The sequence below is a fragment of the Gopherus flavomarginatus genome, chromosome 6 (genome assembly GCF_025201925.1).
Source record: "Gopherus flavomarginatus isolate rGopFla2 chromosome 6, rGopFla2.mat.asm, whole genome shotgun sequence".
Taxonomy (NCBI): Eukaryota; Metazoa; Chordata; order Testudines; family Testudinidae; genus Gopherus; species Gopherus flavomarginatus.
In genome coordinates this window covers 103116437-103134950 of record NC_066622.1, presented here as the reverse complement: position 1 = coordinate 103134950, position 18514 = coordinate 103116437, and the positions used below count along the sequence as shown (strand labels likewise).

The 18514-nt window shown below is 36.7% G+C and overlaps 1 protein-coding gene across 4 annotated transcripts in view; it reads left to right on the top strand.

The window, feature by feature from the left end:
• The window catches only part of PRKG1 (protein kinase cGMP-dependent 1), an 886438-nt gene that overhangs the window by 816453 nt on the left and 51471 nt on the right, over positions 1-18514 (top strand). Inside the window, exon 1 of one of the 4 annotated variants that reach the window (XM_050959424.1) lies at positions 14404-14518. The exons of the other annotated variants lie outside the window; for them this stretch is intronic. The gene's annotated coding sequence lies outside the window, so the exon portion shown is untranslated. Of the gene's footprint in view, positions 1-14403; positions 14519-18514 lie in introns of those variants that run through there. 4 annotated transcript variants of the gene reach the window in all.

Below are 18514 nucleotides of genomic sequence, written 5' to 3'. Positions count from 1 at the left end.
AGTTCTTCTGGGAGTTTCATGTGACGATGTGCCCATTAATGGAGAGGAAATGTAGAAATATGATCTTCAGAAGAAAAGCAGGTGTAAGGCTAAATAGTTCTTTCCCAAAAGTCATTTGTTTTTTCCTTTTGGCTGATAAGTGTTTTTGTTCCTCTATAGAATAAATGTTGCTGTATATCAGGGCTCTTCATGCCCTTGGAAGAAATTGTAGAAAAATGACCTAGTGTATTTTTGTAGATTTACTGAAGATGATATTAAGAAAAAAGTTCCTTACTTATCAGTGGTTGCCCATTATGTCCTCTGTGATGGTGTGTGTATGCATGCATGCTCATGTGTGCAGTGTGTATATGTGTTTATTATTTTTAAGCAGCAGTGGAGCCAACTTTAAAATATTTTAAATGTACTTCTATAATAATGCTGAAAATGACTTAAACACGATATTGGACAGTATGTTAGATGGGAATTTACAATGACATATTGGAGCAAAAAAAGACATGTGATTTGAGTCTTCATATACTGAAATGTCACATCATGAAATAAGGAGGTAATACTCTCTTTATCTATGACTGATCAGGCTACTCTTGCAAACCAGTCGTGGGCACTTCATTACCAGAAAAATACAGACATATTAGAAGGGCTTCAGCGAAAACAATCAAAGAAATAATAACCACTGTTATATCTAAAATGTGGTGGGCGGATTCTTGATCCTGGGCTCTTTTCAGCACTGAAGAGCTACAAGCAGAGGGGAAACTTACCACAAGTCTCTTGCTGAGGATACCTCTGGTAGGGACAAGTGCCTAGAGAGTATGGTTCCAGCTCCTACACCTCCTATCCACAACCACCAGTGCATAGTGTTTATGGGGCAAGAAATGTGTGTTGAGAGGGCAGGCACAGAAGCCAGAACATGAAACATTCTGGAAATTCCCATATGGGAGAGGACCATAGTCAGCTAGCATAGTTTAGAGCATCCCTTGGGATGTGCAAACCTGTACCCCCAGCTAGGGTGAGGCAGAAAATTAGAGAGCAGTAATCTGCAGCTGACAGTCCAGTTCCTTTGCTTCATCTGCTGTGTATAGTTTGACCAATTGACAATATTGCCCAGCCAGGGGGAAGAGTATCAAGCAAAACTGATTTCTTTGAAAAGTATCCTGCTTCTCCTTGACTAGAATTTCAGGCTTTGCAATACAGCTTGTCTACATTAAAAATGTATCAAAAAGCATCCAGTAGAGTTTTCTCTCTCTTAGCTGGCCCATTTAGCTTCTCATGTTCTACCTCAGCAACTGGCTGAGCCTGTCTGTTATGATTAGGGTTTGCAGAATTCACTTTTTAGTTTTATGTAAGTTTGACAAATAATATTGATGTTTATTTTTAAGCTTTCCTTTTGATTTTTATTAAATTACATTTTCACAGTTGTGGGAAATGAGGGTAGGGGGAGAGACTCAGACAATAATTATTTAATGACAGTAGATGTTGAGATTCAAAAAGTTAGTTTCCAACCATTAGAACACAAACTGTCAACATTACATGTCAAAATGTACAAAATATACTCATTAAAACAAACTATGATTCTCAAGCAACTTTTTTCTTATTTTGCCTATCTGTAAATTCAATTAGTATTGATGGAAATATTTCTCACAGGTGAAATCAACATTTGCCAACATTTACTGATAAAAATCTAATCCTTCCAAGCCTAGTTATGCCCTTTATACCATCCTGGTCAGTTGCAACTGGCCTCTTCTCCTGCCCTATACTTCCCAGGATCATCATGGTCTGTGAAACAGCTTGACCTTGTAAAATTTGAGGTTCAGTCGAGCAAACAGCTTCACGTTCACCATCACCAGCCCTCATTGATGGTCAGGGAAGTCAAGCAGGAGCAGAAAGGTGGCAGAACCCCAGTAAGATATAAGGTTCCTCTAAATATAGTCTATAATTTAATAATAATTTTCCCTTCTATAGCACTGTCTCAAAATGGTTTGCAGATATTAATGAATTAAGCCTTATAATGCCCCATATGGTAAGTGTTTTCTTTGTTTTACAAATGAAAAACTGAAATACAGAGAGGTTGTGTCCAAGGTCACACAGGAAGTCTGTGGCACAATTAGAAATAGAACCTTATCTGCTGCCTCTCAGTTTAGAACTCTAAGCAATTTAACACCACAGATCTCCTTGTTGCTGCTCACTGTAGAGGGGGGAGATATTTTTTGTCAAAGGAGTGAAAAATCAATTTTACCTGCAAAAAGTATTGATAAACTGATTCATTCTGGCAAACATCGAATTTTTGAAAATTTGGTGTAAAAAAAAAACCAAAAAACCCAAACCTGCTTGACTGTGAAAGAAATAGTCTTAAAAACTCAAGATTTAGAACCTGTAACTACAAAAGGAGTGGAATTTATTTTTCTCAAGAAATTGTACATACATTCTGAAAATACACTATGTGTATCATCATCTATATTCACATGTACTTAAATTTGGAAAACATTTCTTTAAAGAAGAAGAAATTCATCATTTTCCTAAATAATGTCTATGAATGCAGGTATTTTCAAAAGAATAATCTCCTTTTGTGATAGAATAATGTTTTAGTATATTGCGTTAATCTTGAAAATGTCAAAATAGTGAGTTGGGAACAAAAATGCCGTGCTACTATAGTTTACAAAAATTGAATTGTTAGCAAATGTAGAACACAAAAATAAAGTTTGCATCATATATAAGAACGTCTGCCAGAGGCAAGAAGTAGACTAAAATATTTTAGACAAACAAATCTGTAGACATGGGCTTATATTTTGCTTGAGAAAACCTAATACACGTGTGCCCTCCAGTGGAAGTATGGGAAAGTACCTGACAGAAGCTTTTATTGGGTTCTGGAAAACTGATGAATGGGAACCCAACAAAGAGGCATCACAAAAACAATAATGAGCTATTATTAAGTTGATTACTGTATATTTTAGTGCTTCTCAGAAGATCCTCTTACCTTTTTTTTCAGTTCACCCCATCCACTCTCAAAAACATACCCTCACAGCCTTGCTTCACTCAACCATCATCTGAGGAAGATTGAACTGTGGAAATTATCAAAGCAGTTCCCAAACTAACCCGTTGTCTCTAAAATAACACAAGGCATTGTGTTATCCACTCTTGTTGCTTTCCAGGATGAACACACTTGTTTCTGTAACATTCACATCCCTTCTCAGCCTAAGTGTCAATGCTAGGGGAAAAGGTGAAGAGTTTTACATGTTAACTAACATTTGTAACATTCTAGTGTTGACAAGGCAGTTGTAGTTTTCACATGTTATTTAGCTGAACTAAACCCTGGGCCCTTCCCTAGTGCTTACCTAGACCTGCTAACATGAATACTACAGCCTGTCTTGTCTACACTAGAATGTGATCACATCATAGTTACCAGGGAAGTATGCAGTTTTCACATGTTAGCAGATCTAGGTAAATACACGGGGAGAACGGGCAGGGGTGGGGGGAATCCCTAGGCTTACTTCAACCAGCTAACTTTTGCAAAAACTACAACTGTCTTGTCCCGCTAACATTTTACTACATATTAGTTACCATGTGTCAGGTAATATGTGGTTAAAAAAAACAAAAAACTACTTTTTTCCTAGAGAAAACATGGTCTAGAGTGAAAGCCTGAGTTTGTCTTCAATTTTAATCCTCAGATGTGAGTAAAAAATGAGACAGCCAGGCTAGGCTTCTGATAAAGTGAAATAAAACTCTTTTGGTGATCTCATTTAGTGGTGAGTAATTTCTAAGGAAAACTAGAACACAAATGCTGATGTTCTACTCCATAGACACAATGAATCATATCAGATTTCTAAACTAAATGTTGCTGGTATACAAACATAGTGACACAGCAAGTATCCAAGTCTTTACAGCATTTTATAAACTTAAGAGGATTTAGCACACTAGCAGCAATAATAGGGCTAAATATATGAACCTAATAATATTTAATGCATCCCATAACTTTATCTCCCTATCAAAATAAATAAAACAAAACAAAACAAAAACCTTCCCGCCTATACCTATTTTATATTTTAGTACATCCATATACATAAATCTACTTCTTCTCAGCTCCCACCCTTCGAAATGTACCTCTGAAAGATCTGGGGGAAAAATTATTTTTCCAAGCCCATTTAGGAGAAGTCACACATCACCCTATGAAGCAATTTTTTTGTTTTTTGATTTCTCTGGAAGATTGGTCAGGCATGTCCTCAGCACTTCAGAAAAATCTTCCACCTCCCTTTTCCCAAGAGAAGAGCATATATAGGAATAGATGTCATGCCCCCCTGCCATCCTCTCTGGATCTACCTACTAACAGACTGGGCACATCATGGGGAGCAAGCTGGAACGTGCCATGAGCACATTCCCCTTCCAAGGACATAAGAACATAAGAATGGCCATACTGGGTCAGATCAAAGGTCCATTCAGCCCAATATCCTGTCTACCAACAGTGGACAGTGCCAGGTGCCCCAGAGGGAGTGAACCTAACAGGTAATGACCAAGTGAGCTCTCTCCTGCCATCCATCTCCACCCTCTGACAAACAGAGGCTAGGGACACCATTCCTTACTCATCCTGGCTATTAGCCATTAATGGACTTAACCTCCATGAATTTATCTAGTTCTCTTTTAAACCCTGTTATAGTCCTAGATCTTCACAGCCTTCTCAGGCAAGGATTTCCACAGGTTGAGTGTGCGCTGTGGCCCCTAGTTCATTTGGTGGCCCCTAGTTCTTATATTATGGGAACAAGTAAATAACTTTTCCTTATTCACTTTCTCCATACTGCTCATGATTTTATATACCTCTATCATATCCCCTGTTAGTCTCCTCTTTTCCAATCTGAAAAATCCTAGCCTCTTTAATATTTCCTCATATGGGACCCATTCCAGCCCCTAATCATTTTAGTTGCCCTTCTTTGAACCTTTTTTAATGCCAGTATATCTTTTTTGAGATGAGGAGACCACATCTGTATGCAGTATTCAAGATGTGGGTGTACCATGGATTTATATAAGGGTGATAAGATATTCTCCATCTTATTCTCTATCCCTTTTTTAATGATTCCTAACATCCTGTTTGCTTTTTTGACTGCCGTTGCACACTGCATGGATGTCTTCAGAGAACTATCCACGATGACTCCAAGATCTCTTTTCTGATTAGCTGTAGCTAAATTAGCCCCCATCATATATTGTATGTATAGTTGGGGTTATTTTTTCCAATGTGCATTATTTTACATTTATCCATTTTACTTTCAAAGATGATTTTTTTCTTTTTTAAGCACAATTCTTCCATGAGCATCCCTGGAGGGAGTGCAGTGCCACATGACCTCAGATTCAGAGCTGTATCCCATAGGCACAATCTACCCTTTATTACTCACTTATTTTGTTGCTGCCATTAGGAACACAAAAATGGAAATTATTGAAATGATATAGAAAAGGATCATGACACATTTTAAATTTATTCTGTTTTGTTTGCAAAATGTTTAGTGATGGTATGTGATTTCTGTGTGCCATCACATGAATTACGTTGTTATACTGTGATACAGTAGGCTATTGGTATTGTTGAGTTAAAAGAATATTCATGTGAATTTACTACTGATCAGTAAGAGTTTGACTCTCATTATGCCTTCAGCAAATATCCTACCTCACCTTTCAGAAAGGATATTTCAAGCCTGTCCAAAATATTTATATAATACAAACTTTTTGTCATATTTTGAATAGTTGCAGTTTTTCAGCAAATAATTTTTAAAACAGCTTCACTGTTTGATACAGGATGCAGTGGAAGAACACTACTAGCAGCTCTATTAGAAAACCAATGCTTTCCTAATCATCTCAGAAGATGTCACAGAAGTCCACTAGAGAGAGACTTACTCTGTCCCTTACTCTGTCCCTGTTTCCAAAATTTAAAACACATGTTATTTATTCCAGGTATCTACTGATATTTCAGACATTGGAGCCTTCAGCAGCAAGGCCAGAATGACTGAAATATTGCTTCATCTGTGGAATGAAAGAAGGATTTAAATGTATTAAATAAAGTTTTGGAAACTTCTGAACCCTAATACAACAAATAAAATTCTCATTGGTGCCCTTTTGCTGAAGCTTGTCAGGAACCACAGACTCCCACCCATATTTTCGTATCTGCTAAAGCAAAATTGTAGTACTCTTATGATAAACTCAGGTCTCCTTAGGAATTTACAGTAGATTATGCAGCCCATGGTACATGGAAATGTCTCTCACCCCTTGATAGGTGAGACCATGGGTTGGCAGTTGACAACTACGTGTTGAATCAAACTTTAGCAAGTAAGTCTTTGTCCGTGAAGGAAAACCTTTAAATGATGAACAGGTTAATATGGCTGTTTCACATAACACTCCCAGAGCAGAAATCCAGTCATGCAGTATTACTTGATACCTGTGTGACTTCAGTCAATAAGTAATTAATAAAGAACATGATAAGTTGCACATATATATATGTATAATATCAAGAGGTCATGAAAACGAGGCTGAGGGCATCTGATCTTTTCTTTTCTTTCCTTTTTTTTATTTTTTCTTTAAAAAGCAATCAAGTTCTTCATCAGAGCATTGCTGTTGCCATGGTGAACATTAACTTATGCAAGCAGTGCAGTCTTTTTACATTCAGACTAGAAACAAGGGGGTCATCAAGTGTTTACGTGCTTAGATGAGCAGATTTTACATTTGCAGGCTCTAATTAGCAGTATGCAATACATTTATAAACTCCTGAGATTTTGTAAAGCAGTACAAAAAAGAGCAGAATTAACTGAACAAAACGACTGTGATTTGACTAATTGGACGCTGTAATTATACTGTTTTTTCCTTGAGACTAGATGCTACTTATTGAGGAGGTGTTAGCTAATGTTTTAACACCAATGCACCTTTTCTTTGCCAACTGCTGCAAATTACCTTAGAATAAGTATTTTGCTCTTCTTCCAAGTATGGTGTCAGGCACTTGCCTTAGTCTATTTACTGATCTTAGTTATTCTTAAGGTGATAGATTTGCCATTAAAGAGCACAGTACTTGTCATAATCAAAGTAAGTACCTCATAACTAAAGTCAAAGTACAGAATTCTCTCACCCATATATACAACCATCTCACATTGAGAATAATATATGGGGTAAGGACAGAATTATACATAGCATATAGTATTCAGGGATTAATTTCAAGGATCAAACAGGTTCTCAGAACATCCATAAAGAAACAGAAATTTATACCAGATGAATTCAATTAAATGTTTAACAAAACGTTCAAGCAATTTCGAATAAAATGTCCTTGGGAGATAAACTTGCTATGAAGGAAAATAGCAGATACCCAATTTGTATAGATTAGAGGCTATATCCTCTCTTCCGTTGTGCAGCAAGGAGGGTATCAGAGTAGCAGAAATTCTGTTGTAGTGGGTCCAGAACTGACAGAGGGAAAGAGAGAGATTGTATCAGGCTCACCTCTCCCTCAAACTCACAGAAACTGACCTGTACAAACACTGGTTAGAACTCTATTGGCTTAGGTGGCATGGCCATCCAAAGGAGTCAGATGTGGGGATAGGTGTCTTCATTGTCTTCATAGATCACTTTTTAGGTAGGTCCTCTTCCCATTTCCCCAATCCCTGCAGGTTGGTAGAATATATTATTTAACCACAAGACAAGGACTGATGAGATAGAAAGAGATTAATTTTTCCTCAGCAGTTCAGGATGGGTGGAGGTGTCTCAATGTTTGTAACAATGTTAAATATGTTTCATTTGCATTTGTCTGTGTAGGGGATTCTAGTACTTTTCCCTGGAACTTTCTTTTAAGTGGAGATACCATTTGGTGCATTCCAATGGCAAAAATAGTGGTCTTCAGATATTTCTTTATTCATCTAAATGATATTAATTTCCTTCAGTCCTGTTCCCTACGGATTTTTTTTCTATAGAAATCAAATGGGAGGGTAGGAAGAAAACTTGAAGCCCTATCTTCCAAACATGTTTTTCATATGCACACTCAATTATAGAAAAGACAAAATTGATGAATGGGTGGTGCGTAGTGAATTACCTCCCAGTCCTGAGATTTTCAAGGACAGGTGGGAGCTGGTAAAACTAGTGCGTCTAATACCGAGAATGTGAGACTTAATTTACTACTTCATTCTGATAATTTAAAAATTAGATTTTATACTAGACTCTGCAGTAATACCTGGACACTAAAATCCATGCCTCTCACTGAATACTAATGAAAATGCCCAGTGGCCAAGTCCTAGCTAATACGGTTTATGTCAATCTCTTGCTATCTTGCCCCCCTTCAAATCCATCTGCCTAAAGGGCCTGGATTCCTCTCTTCCCAGAGGAAGTTGCTAGCAAGCTGCAGCATTGAGAAGTGAAGAGGTTTTTAAAAAGGAATTTAACCTGTGGGTTTAAGTCAGAATTTAATATTTGTTGTGTTCCATTAACTATAGTTAGAGGAATGGAAATGGATCCAGCAATTGCAAACAATATTCTGCAGCAAGTACTAGTAGAGCTGTCACCTACAGTGATACTGCCACTGACAGTTGTGTCAGCTCTGCTGCACTCAGTACGGATACTGGATGCCACTGTGCAGTGCTAAACAGTTCATAAAGCCAAAGGGGTAGCACTGCACTCTCAGTTTATGCTCATCTTCTGTGCAGACAGGCTTAGCATATCATTGAGCCCTGCACACATTTCTCTGCAATATTAGTCTAACACTATACCCCTGTTGAACCAAGGATGGCTGAGAAAAAGGAAAACATCTCTACAGGGAGTAGAGACTAGGTATGGCCAGGGAATAGATGCTTAAATGTAATCCAGTGAAAATAAATTATGTGCATAGTGGCCATTTTTTAACTTCTGCCAAACAGGACTAATGGCTCACTTGAGAATGCTTAACACCAGCATTGAGAAAGTGATAGCAGGGGCAGCTTTGATGACCAGCCATTGGCACAGAATGTGTCTGAGGTTTCTTATAAAACAGTATCTCTCCCAGCCAGCTGCAAGTGATGTATGCTGGGCACATTGTCCTTAACAGTTTGCAGGCCCTGCTCCTCTCAGCTGATTTCCTGTATCATGAGTAAAGCGGAGGAGACATTTTGCTGATTCCTTGAACGCAAAATGTTTCATGGAAATGTGTCCATTTTGACAAAACTGAAAATATGTGTGACAGTTTTCCATTAGAAAATGTTTCTTTCAGGGTTGCTTTTTTTTTAAATTGTATAGTATAAAGTGAAGCAAGTCAAAATCATAATGAAACATATTGATTTTATTTAAACAAAAATTTCAGTTGATCCCAAACAGTATTTTTTCAGAATTTTGTTTCACAGGAAATTTCAAAAATGTTTGGTTTTGTTCCATTTCTGAACAGATTTTTTTTTTCAAAATCCTGAGAAACAAAAAATCTGGCTTCCAGCCAACCCTAACCCTGAGACTCAAAGCGCCAATCTCAGCAGCCATGTGAAAGGCTTTTCTGTCAACCCACACCTACACTTGTCCAGCATGGACTTTGATCCCAAATCAGTGGGAATCTTCCCATTGACTTCAATGGTCTTTGGACCTGGCCCTTTATGAACTAGCCAGAGACAGGGTCAAAAATATCTTTTGCAGGGTTGCTTTAGCAGTGGAAGTAAGCAATATGAACCTACCAGAGGGAGGAACTGTATCAGAGGCATCCTTACACCCTTACAATCCAAAAACTGAGTTTTTATATGTTCATATATTCAGGTATGTACACCTCTACCCCAATATAATGTGACCTGATATAACATGAATTCGAATACAACGCGGTAAAGCGGTGAGGGTAGGGCTGCGCACTGCGGTGGATCAATGTAAGTTCAATATAACACGGTTTCACCTATAACGCAGTAAGATTTTTTGGCTCCTGAGAACAGCGTTATATTGGGGTAGAGGTTTATATAAAATTGACACAGTAGAGTGCATCAGATGCTCTGCAGCCTTTTGGTCCTTTGTTCTTATTATGGAAAGATACAGTGTAAAGAAAAATGTCTTTATTAAAATTAAGTAATTAAAAAATGTTTTGTTACCAGCGATGTTCAAATTTTAACTCATCTATTTTAATTAAAATAATCAAAATCCCTTGTTCCTAGTAAGAGCTACAATTGTGCTGTTTGACAAGTGCAAAAATTTGTTGGAAACTGTTGTAAGCTTCATGTTTCGTTTTGTTTTGTTTTAAATTTTCTGAGTCTAGTCTAGTTCCTAATGAAGTCAGTAGCAAAAGTCTCACAGCAGGCCTCGGCACTCTTAAAAATCAATATGATGTTTTTAAAAAATTTTGCACATGGCAAAAAATAATTGGCTCCAGGGCCGAACCCTGCCTGGCAAACTCCAGCTGGCATCACATGTTTATGGCTGAGTTTTAAATTGCTGGAAATAGGAGTTATACTGAAAGTGATAAAGCAACTGTTAGATGGATGAATTGGTTGCAATGTCAAAAGCAGTGTTCTGTTTAATTGTTCTAAAGAAAATGAAAGTACCAAATAAGAGTAAAGACACTGCCTATTTAATCAGTCACATATATATGGAACATTACTGAGTGTATTCTTTCAGTTAGATAGATAAAGTTCCATTGAACCCAAGGGAATTTCATATTTCATTTATTTGAATTATTTGAGTACCCATTCTAAACACTAAGCACCTTATTAAACTGCAAATAATATTTCATGACATACTATGGGGAATTCATGTAGGCACTGCAGCTCTTGTATATAGACTTCACCACTGTAAAAGCTCAACAATGCCACTATATGCTCATTGCCCCTTGGAAAATATCCCTGATGTAAGAGTTTCCCCAAAAGATCAGCATAGTCAGCTCTCCACCACATCCTACAGGACCCTTGAGTTTTTTCTAAGCCCAAGCTATTTCCAGTGGTACCCATAGGTTTGATTATAGCCAGCACACAGCCCTCAAGTCTGCCCTAACATCTGTCTTGGACTAAACTGGCTCTGGCAGTCCTAAGATCAGGGACTGATGCTCTCCTCTTCAACTCCTCTCTTCAGCTCTTCACTGGAGTCAGCATCAGTGCAGATATGATTCTCCATGCTAAGTCATTTCAGTAGGTTCAATGAACTGCCCAAGGGCAAAAAAAACCCTACCCCCCTTAACATCAACACCTGTCAGCAGTCCCACTACCTCTCCATCCCAGCAATCCATCTCCTCACCAAATGCCCAAGAAAGAAGGTGGGCTTTTCAGCCTACGTGAGTAGCAGGACAGAATTCGGCATTGAATACTGTAAGTGCATGATATAACTATTCTGGGTGGCATTTTCAAATGCACCTAAAGGAGTTAGGCATCAAGTTCCCATTGGTTTTCAATAGAAATTGGGTGCCTAACTCACTTAAGACATTTTGAAAATACCATCCTCTGTCAATAGCATTCCATATGATAGAATTTATAATAGCAGGAGGAATTGGTGTGAAGTATCTTTTGTGAACTCTTGTTCAGTTAGCACAATAAATCTCATCCTAGAGTAGAGCTTTAATTCTGTTTCATGTTAAACACATGTACTGTAAGGATTTTCTTACATCACATATATTTGATGTCTGAACTGATTGCATTAAAATTTCTGTTGTTCTCATACATACTGAATGTACAGTTTAACATTTTAAGGAAGTTACCAATTTTATTTGAGGACTGCAAGTAAACTCATTAATACTGTGACCAAAGATTTGCTTTGGATTTGCTTTGTCTGTCCGTACGGTAAGACTGACCCAGTGAATTGCTGTTGTTTTTTAATGTAATTGCAAAATTGTCATGACAATTGGTCAGACACAAAATCTATTCCCCAAACTTTACAGTTAGGATGATGATTAAAAAAAAACCATTTTACTCTCCCATCAAAAAAAATTTATTTTAATAAAGTATTTACTTAAATGAGCAGATAGAATTTTGTAAGACTGCAGTAAACAGTGTGTGAGCCACCTAAACACATCTTGTTACAATGAGGAGTTTCAGAGTCATAATACACATTTTTTCCTGCCAACAGGTTGAATTTGGACTCAGACAAAAGCAAAAACAGTGATGCTTTTTGAAAAGAATAATGTATTTTTTCACTTCAGAGGAGAGCAGGTTATCGACTTAGCAAACAATAGGATGAGATGAGCCATTTCTGGCAATCTTTCTCACTTAATTAGCAGGGTTGTCAGGTTTATTTTTCAATTAAGGCTGATCAAGTATTCTCCACACATTATTTATCCAGAGAAGGAAGGTCCTTTAGATACACTCCTACTAACTTCTAGTCATAACATGTGTAAAGTACTGTTAGGCATAATCCTTTTACTAAGAAACTGCTATTTTTTTTATTTATTTAGAAATACAACTATCAGCTTGGAAATAAGATATGACTTTGCACATAAATAATAGGAGAAGAGCATTCTAGGTTATTGTATCTAAGATAAACCTGAGTGCATTCAATGGCAGTTTTATGTAAAACTAGACCCATTAGAATACCTACTCTGCAGTGTCCTTGAATTCAGACTTATTCATTTGTCTGAGTATTAGAATTGTTCAAAAACATTAAAATTATTATGAACTAATTGTGAACATAGACACTGCATGCCTATTACTTAATAATTCTACTTCCTAAGTAATGTAGTTTGAAAATAAATAAAAATATTTTTTCTAGTGAAAAATCACTTCTCTGTTAGTTTTTAACTTTATGTTTTTAATTTCAGATCTCCTTCCCCTTCCAGAGGAAGTTAGTGATGCCATAGCTTTAATGTCTCTTTTAGCTGCAACTCAAATGTTCACTTTCTGTTAGAAAATCTAAACTAGGAGGTATGCGATTTCTTCTGATTTGGAATTCATTAAAGGCAAGTACGCTGTAATTTAAAGAGGTGGTAGGTTAAACCAAAATGCATAGCCGTAGCAACATTAACTTGGAAAGAATGAAAACCTTTCTTTTTAATGCAATTGTCTGTGAAGCTGTAACTTTCAGTTGCATAGTTGCCGCAAGCACAAGCTCACTATTCATTGCTTTTAAAAATCCAAATATAATCTCTCCGATTTGGATTTTCAGTAGAAAGTAAAAAGGGTAAAATGAAGTGGTAGCAGCTAAACCAGGAATTAAAGCCACTGCACTGCTGACCTCAGAAGGATCTTGGTCTGGAAGAAGGAGACCTGAACTAAAGAAAGGTTTTATTATCCTCTTCTTTTAGAATATTTTTCCTGCTAATATATATTTCCTTCTCCCTTTCCTTTAATATTTATGAAAAAGTAAGATTGGGGTGAAAGATTAATGTGATGATTTTGTCTTTGGTGCTCTTTGGTGCCCTTGCTGGGAGTGCAGCAAATACCTGTCTGTTGCTGTTTTATTAAGTAAAGATCTGTTTTTATTCCAAGTGTTGCTCATGTCTGTCCCCTGTAGATATGGTCTACCATGAGGACAGCAAATAATTGCAGAAAATGGAGTGTATGGACATACTAGAATGCCTCCTGTTCCATATGCATATGGAAAGGGCAAAAGGTCCTGTTCAGAATCATAGCAGTAACAGGCCAGCCCCTCCTGGTCAGCAGCACTAGGGCTGTAGAGGACAAAAATGACAATCCTTCAATAAGGGTATGGCAAAGTCTTGTTGTGTCATTACTTTTTATCTAACAGTGCAGCGTCTTGTTAGAATCATTTTGTCTTTTCCTATAAATGGAGAAGTGCCAATATGATTTTGTGATACTGTATTAATAAATGAACTAATAAACTAATCTGATGTAATGGGACATTACTAGTATGATTTGATGGGCCATAAAAATAAATACAGTTTTCTGTACTACTATATAACTACTATATATTTGTCAGTAAAATAATTGAAGAAAAGGCCTCTTTCTTGACATTTTTATCTTACCAATGGCAGTATTCATTCAAAAGGGGTCTGTATGAAACGGCATTTTTGTGCCACGAACAAGCATCTAAAAATCAGTTAATGGGTACCTGGAGATAGGAGATACAAAACATAGACATTACCTATACAAGTGTTTTTTTCCACTCAGGAAAATTCAGTCTACTGCTGTTGCCTCTTGTACTCAGACTTGGACATCTCAGCCATCACTGCACCTAATGATAACTTGAGGGTCAATTCTGGGAGGTGCTGAGGTCCTTCAGCTCCCATTGAAGCCAGTGGGAGCTGGGGATGCTCAGCACCTTGTAGGATTGAATCCTGAAAGAGCAATATCATCTTCATAATTCTTTGTACTACAATGGTCCATTAAGGGACATCTCCACCAGCTGTATGTAATATTGAAGATGACCAACACACTGAACATACGATAGAAGATCACTGGTACCCACACATAGGGTGGGAGCTCTGAGAGGATGACTGACTACACCTCTGCAGCTGTTCAGCCTTATAAAGAAACACAAAATGCCTCTCAAGAATCCGCTTACAGGCATTTCCAGGCTCTGGATCATGCTGCTTGTAATATATTCTGTCGATCTTCCGTACTTCTCTCTGTTGCCTGAATGTGGCTAAGGTGTGCGAGTTGATTTATCGTCTGTGCCCCACACAAACAGGGCATAGTTGAAGGTAAGGATCTCATGCAAAACCGACATGAGATGTTTATTTTTTGCTTTTGCCCATGTGTTCGTTCATAAATTCCATATTCTCCAAGGGTAAATCACATATAGTAGAAATAAAATATTTGAAATTTGACCTTTAAATAAATATCCTAAACTACATTACAAAAAATTGGACAGTCAATAATACAGTGGGAATTGAAACAATAATATAATTTACCTCTTGTTTACATTACTAACAAATAGGAATATTCATTGCTTGAATTTAATCCCCCAATGCCTACAACTGCACTTCTATTTACCAACTGGTGTACACAAATCCAATCCAGAAAATGCACCTAGAACTGGCATAGCAAGTTATCTGTATAGCCATCAGAAGCCATGGGAGGGCAGCAGTTTGTATATTTTACAAGGTACAGTGTAAGTATATCAGATCATAGAGACAAGAAGTAAGGAAAATACTTTATCATCGAAATGATGATAAATTCTTTTTCATAAACTTTGTTCTTAAGTGTTCAATGTTGCAGTTTCATTAGGTGAAATTCATTCTTTCACTAATTTAAACCAGTTTATCACCTTCAATTTACTTACCCTAAAAAGCAGATTCATTACCATCGGTGAAGAATCTGTTGCTTGCTAACAAATTTTCAATACACAGTTCAGGATAACAGTTCCTCCTAAAACTGTTCAGGTGCAGGAGTTGATTGACTGTGTTATTTAATATAATCAAAACCAACAGTTTTAGAAGTTGTCATATCACAAAATATCCCCAGCTACATAAGCACACGTGTAAGTTTAAGCACGTAAGGCCTAATGTATTCAATGGAATCCATTCATATATTTACAGCTACAGTTGTAATATACAGCTATTTAATACTATACTTTCATATGTTTACAGCTACAGTTGTAATATACAGCTATTTAATACAGTTAAAGTATTTTGGGGCCTTAGAGATGACCCTAAGTTGCAATGGCTTTCCTTCTGCTCCCTGTGTAACACAAACACAAGATTCTACAAGGATGAAATCCTGACCTCAGTTAAGTCAATAAAAGTTTTGCCATTAATTTCAGTGAGGCCAGGATTTCACCCAGGTTGGAGATTAGGTGTAACTTGCTTTCTGAAACAAATCATAATAATTTTGCATCAGTCTCCTTTTAGATCAAACACATCCTACTAGTGTACCTCTAATTCTGCACAACACATGTGTAAGTATACCAATGGCAGAAAACTAATATTAAAGATGGCAAGTATGCCACTTTACAAAGCTTTTCTTTAAAGCACTTGAAAATCAGTAGGAAATGATAAACCACAACAAAATAAAAGTCAGTTCAATTATATTGAAATTGAGATAGTTAAGGTCACAATGCATAAAATAAAGAAACGTTTGTTTCACTGTCCCATAGATTATTTAAATTACATTCTTTATGCAGAGTACTCACAGAGCTAAAATGTTCTTTTTGACGACTGCGAAGAGGGAGCTAAACTACGAATATTTTTTTTTATTTAGGTTGTGTTATTGAATGTTTTTCTGATTAAAATACAGATTGATTCCTGCAGCCAGAACAAGTACTAGTTAGCACTGTGCAGCCTTCTGCACTAGTCCTACAAATGTGCCCACCTCACATCCAATTTATTGCAGTTCCAGACTCTTACTGAGCAAGCAATATTAATTGTTTGGAAATATGTTTTGCTTTTGGGGTATTGTCCTGTGCCAGTTAAATAGGTTGAGATCATAAAGCTTATTACATATTATTACACTACATATGTGACCTTCTGTAGGCCAGACTTGAACAGAATCGTCCAGATGCTAGAAAACTAGTTTATTTAACATTCTGCAATGAGTCCAAAAATCTCTTTTGCAAAATTGCACTGAGGATGGCAAAATAGCTAGTGTATGGAATCAATTCAGCTGGCCAATAAATGGAATGTAAAACCAAAGAAATTAGTCATTGAATAAATAGATATCATTGGAAAAGGCACAGAAGTTCTTTTTTTTTCCTTTAAAGTCATTTTATTAGTTTCAGTGAGTTTATTGTTGGCTCCCAATTGGTTACAATTTACATGTAGTTGGCAGTGTTCATGGAATTAAGCCAAGTTTTGTATTGAAGATGATTGCTTAGTAACAGATGTCTAATGTTTCCCAACACATTAAGTTAATTTATTAGCCAGCTCAGCAAAACTAAATAATAGGGTAATTACAAATTTCTGTTCTTGTGTCATTTTCTCATTCTTTTTTGAGTGCCTGAGTGATTAAGATTGTGGTGACTCTTGATACATTTCAAGTCCTATTTAAAATTTATTTCAAAGTAATTCTTTGTGTTTTTATGCAGCAATCTGTTAGTTAAATAGTTGGAAAGTGGACATTCCAACATACTATGCAAATAGCCAAATGCCTTCCTCACCACAGCTTCCCTGCATAACATGTATTATACAAATTCTTACGGCTTGATTCAGTGACTGCTGTTTAAAAATAATGGGAAATTCTATGCAATGGGATTTCTGCATAGTGACCAGCAACAGGTTGGGGCCTCTTGACAACTTTTTTTTTAACATATAATTTCAGTTAATACTAAATGTGCTATAAAATCAGGACATTGACTGGAACTCTTTGAATTTTGGGAAGGAGGTGGTTTGGATACAAGCCCCCAGACCAAAACCTGCCAAAACAAGAACCAGAAGAAGCCTGATTTCTACTATTTGTTTTGTTTTCTGAGATATCAAAAGGATAACCATTTTTATGAGATTTCAGAAGAAATAAGGTGGCAAAATTGCTTCTATGCAGATTTGCAAAAAATCTTAGAACAGCTCATGAGATTTTGTCACCGTCAAACCTGAACTATAGCTTATGTTTTATTTTCTGTCCATCTCTAACATAAATGGACATTAAATATCCAAGGCAAGGAGATTAGATGCCTAAATGTTTGCAAAGACAAAGGGAATCTCTCCTATTAAAAGAGTGAGGTATTATCTTTATCTAAGGAAAAAAAGATCTTGAGGGAGTTGGGCAGACAGTTCCCATTGAAATTCAGTAGGTGTTGATTGCCTTACTCCCTTCATCTCCTGCTGCCTAAATTCTTGAAAATGCTTTAAAAGAAGTTTGGTTGCTTTGTATGGATAACTTGGATTATAAGGCATTATAAGGCATGGTTTTTTTCCTCCTATCAGCTGAATACTTTGGTGAGAATCCATGTTCTCTAAGAATAAGCTAACTCCCCCTTGCACATTTGACACATCAACTTTTTTTTGTTTGAAAAAATTCAATCCACGTTTTTTCCTTTGTATTTTCACCTCTCTGTGGCTGCTCATTGTACCTCTATACATTAATTACTTTATTAAATTATATAACTAAATGTTATTTTTATGGCTGTCACCAACCCTTCCAGAGGTCAAAAAGGATCATGGCTAGTTCAAACAAACCTGGAGACCTTATTTACAAGGCCAGATATTTCGTGTATAACCTTCTCCCCTAACCTACCTCAAGCACTTCTGCCATGCCAGCTGGAGAAAAGTTTTAGAATCTTTGGCATGGAAATCGTTAAGAAATATGAGCAGAACTTATGTGTATATTTTTCCAATGAGATTCAAGTTATTTCAGATTGTACAACACACTAGTTATCACTAGAGCATGAGTAATAAACATCCCACTAGCATTTTTACCTGTCTCTGCTGGGGTGGGTTCCCAAGGACCTGGATGTCTCCGTCAGCAGCTGGTTCTCTGAACTGCCCAAAACAAGACATGTCTGTCTACATACATTTTTTAACTTTCACATGTATCTGTTCTCATTGAACTGCCCTCCTAATCCTTTATGACTAAATACACTTTGGAGAATATTTTTGGAATTAAGCAAATTCACTATAGAATAACATGTAACATGTAGTTGGTAAAAGTATAACATACTGCTTCTCTTTTACATGAAATTGAGAAATCTTATTTCAATGTTGTAGACAGAATGGTTTGAACGTACTATATTTGCCCATTGTCTGCCATTAGTAGTGTGACTGAAC